The sequence below is a fragment of the Cebus imitator genome, unplaced genomic scaffold (genome assembly GCF_001604975.1).
Source record: "Cebus imitator isolate Cc_AM_T3 unplaced genomic scaffold, Cebus_imitator-1.0 Scaffold71, whole genome shotgun sequence".
Lineage (NCBI taxonomy): Eukaryota > Metazoa > Chordata > Mammalia > Primates > Cebidae > Cebus > Cebus imitator.
In genome coordinates this window covers 1,350,916-1,354,755 of record NW_016107386.1, presented here as the reverse complement: position 1 = coordinate 1,354,755, position 3,840 = coordinate 1,350,916, and the positions used below count along the sequence as shown (strand labels likewise).

The 3,840-nt window shown below is 48.1% G+C and overlaps 1 protein-coding gene across 1 annotated transcript in view; it reads right to left on the bottom strand.

Moving 5' to 3' along the window:
- ARL3 (ADP ribosylation factor like GTPase 3) overlaps positions 1–3,840 on the bottom strand; it is a 38,972-nt gene that overhangs the window by 9,973 nt on the left and 25,159 nt on the right. The gene's annotated exons all lie outside the window — the stretch shown is intronic.

Here is a 3,840-nt window from a genome sequence, read left to right as displayed (position 1 = left end):
TGAGACAATGTCTTACTCTGTCACCCAGGCTGGAGTGCAGTGGTACAATCACAGCTCACTGCAGGCTCATCCTCCTGGGCTCAAGCAATCCTCTCAACTCAGCCTCCTGATGAGCTAGCTGGGACCTCAGGTAATTACCACCATGCCCAGCTAATTAAAAAAAATGTTTTTGGCTGGGCGCGGTGGCTCAAGCCTGTAATCTCAGCACTTGGGGAGGCTGAGGCCAGCAGATCACCTGAGGTCAGGAGTTCGAGACCAACCTGACCAATATGGTGAAACCTTGTCTCTACTAAAAATACAAAACTAGCCAGGCGTTGTGGCATGTGCCTGTAATCCCAGCTACTTGGGACGCTGAGGCAGGAGAATTGCTTGAACCTGGGAGGCAGAGGTTGCAGTGAGCCGAGATTGTGCCACTGCACTCCAGCCTGGGCCACAGAGCAAGACTCCATCAGGGTCTTGATATGTTGTCCAGGCTAGTCTCAAACTGCTAGGCTCAAGGGATCCTCCCGCCTCAGCCTAACAAAGTTCCAGAATAATAGGCATGAGTCATCACACCTGGCCCATACAATACATTTTGAGAAACACTGTTCAAGGGAGAAAACAAGAAGTGGTTTGAGATTCAAAACTTACCCAAAGTTATTTCCTGCAAATAACTTTCAATGCGTGTGTGTGTGTGTGTGTGTGTGTGTATAAAATTTAAAATGAAAATGACAATTACTTTAGAGATAATTCTGTCTCATCGATCTCTATCTCTAAAACATGCATGCACATGCTTCACATTTCATCAATGCTACATCCTAAAATAACTTTATTAGTCCATCTGGCAAGGTCCCTGATATTCAGGTTATAGGTTGGGGTCTAAAGTATATGTGATTCTGTTTGCAAAAAGTATAGGAGAGGGTGTATATGTATTTAATGATAGGATCCACCTTTTTTATTAAATCCACATTTTAGCTACTTAAAACACCAGCTTTCAAAGAGAACTGTATGGATCAAGAGGCAGATGACTACATAGGACCCCCTCCACCTCCAAGCTCATATTTCACATGAGTGATAATCTAGAAATCATCAGGGTATGAAAGGGTGGTGGGCTTTCTCCAGAAGTCTGGAGAGTTCTCAGCTCAATTTCAAAAAAAGGGACATGGCCAGGCGCGGTGGCTCAAGCCTGTAATCCCAGCACTTTGGGAGGCCGAGGCGGGTGGATCACGAGGTCAAGAGATCGAGACCATCCTGGTCGACATGGTGAAACCCCATCTCTACTAAAAATACAAAAAATTAGCTGGGCATGGTGGCGCGTGCCTGTGGTCCCAGCTACTCAGGAGGCTGAGGCAGGAGAATTGCTTGAACCCAGGAGGCGGAGGTTGCGGTGAGCCGAGATCACGCCCATTGCACTCCAGCCTGGGTAACAAGAGTGAAACTCCGCCAAAAAAAACAAAAAAGGACATAAACATGAGGACTGCTACCTTTAGAAGGCCACCTGTGGTCATTTAGGACACAGGCCAAGGACTCTGCAATGAGAACTTCTTAAAAGACATTTTTAAATTAATTTAAAAGTTGAACTTCTTTTTTTTTTTTTTGAGACGGCATTTTGCTCATGTTGCCCAGAATGAAGTGCAGTGGTGCCACCTCGGCTCACTGCAACTCCCGCCTCCTGGGTTCAAGCGATTTTCCTGCCGCCAACACGCCCGGCTAATTTTTGGTATTTTTAGTAGAGAGGAGAGTTTACCATGTTGGCCAGGCCAGTCTCAAACTTCTGACCTCAGGTGATTTTGCCTACCTTAGCTTCCCAAAGTGCTGGGATTACGAGTATGAACCACCGCATCTGATCTTTTTTTTTTTTAAGACAGGGTCTCGCTCTGTCACCCAGGCTGGAGTGCAGTGTCTTAATCACAATTCACTGCAGCCTCAACTTCCTAGGCTCAAGCCATTCTCCCACCTCAGCCACCCAAGTAGCTGGGACTACAGGTGCATGCCACCACACCCGGCTAATTTCATGTTTTTTTTTGTTTTTTTTTTTTTTTTGGGACGGAGTTTCGCTCTTGTTACCCAGGCTGGAGTGCAATGGCGCGATCTCGGCTCACCGCAACCTCCGCCTCCCGGGTTCAGGCAATTCTCCTGCCTCAGCCTCCTGAGTAGCTGGGACCACAGGCACGCGCCACCATGCCCAGCTAATTTTTTGTAGTTTTAGTAGAGACGGGGTTTCACTGTGTTGACCAGGATGGTCTCGATCTCTTGACCTCGTGATCCACCCGCCTCGGCCTCCCAAAGTGCTGGGATTACAGGCTTGAGCCACCGCGCCCGGCGCTTTTTTTTTTTTTTAGACAGAGTCTTGCTCTGTTGCTAGGCGCCAGGCGCCAGGCTGGAGTGCAGTGGTGCAATCTGGGCTCACTGCAACCTCCGCCTCCCGGGTTCAGGCAATTCTCCTGCCTCAGCCTCCTGAGTAGCTGGGACCACAGGCACGCGCCACCATGCCCAGCTAATTTTTTGTAGTTTTAGTAGAGACGGGGTTTCACTGTGTTGACCAGGATGGTCTCGATCTCTTGACCTCGTGATCCACCCGCCTCGGCCTCCCAAAGTGCTGGGATTACAGGCTTGAGCCACCGCGCCCGGCGCTTTTTTTTTTTTTAGACAGAGTCTTGCTCTGTTGCTAGGCGCCAGGCTGAAGGATACTGGCGCGATCTTGGCTCACTGCAACCTCTGCCTCCTGGGTTCAAGCAATTCTCCTGTCTCAGCCTCCAGAGTAGCTGGGAGCACAGGTGCGTGCCACCACGCCCGGCTAATTTTTGTATTTTTTAGTAGAGACGGGGTTTCACCATGGTCTTGATCTCTTGACCTTGTGATCTGCCCGCCTCAGTCTCCCAAAGTGCTGGGATTACAGGCCTGAGCCACCGCGCCCGGCCTCATTCCTTTTTTGTAGAGATGAGGTTTCTCCATGTTTTCCAGGCTGGTACAATGAGATCTAAGCATGCTTCTGCAAATCAGTTCACTCTACCCCTTGCCTCTTCTACCAGTGAACCCACTCTGGATAAATTCCCTTCAGTTCTCTATGTAAAATTTTGTACACAAATGACATCGTGTAGTCATGTTGACATGTGCCCTGCATTTGAAGCCATATTTGGGTTCAAGGGATATCCCACCTCCTGGCTTAAAAATAAGAGCAGCTAGTTTTAGGTTGTGCATTTCTTCCTGTCCTTTCAATTTGTCAAAGTTACCCCTGAATCAATTAAGTAGTACTGAAAAATGTAAATTAAAATGAGAAGTGAATTGTTCTTCTGGGTTCATTTTCACATGGTCTGTGAAGAAACCTGAAGAGTTTTTGGGCATGTTGTTAAGTTCGACTTGTCTGTATCTTGTATATTCAATTTGATTAAAGCTAAAGAGCTTTAATCAAAAAACTGTTTAGGCTAGGCGCAGTGGCTCATACCTGTAATCCTAGCACTTTGGGAGGCTGAGGCGGGCAGATCACCTGAGATTAGGAGTTCAAGACCAGTCTGGTCAGCATGGTGAAACCCGGTCTCTACTAAATATACAAAAAAATTAGCCAGGTGTGGTGGTGCACGCCTGTAATCCCAGCTACTCGGGAGGCTGAGGCAGGAGAATTACTTGAACCTGGGAGGTGGAGGTTGCAGTGAGCTGAGATTGTGCCATTACACTCCAGTCTGGGTGACAAGAATGAAACTCTGTCTCGGGGGAAAAAAAGGAAACTAACAACAAAAAGAATCCAAAAACTGTTTAAAGGATTCAGCTGGGGCCGGGCGCGGTGGCTCAAGCCTGTAATCCCAGCACTTTGGGAGGCCGAGGCGGGTAGATCACGAGGTCAAGAGATCGAGACCATCCTGG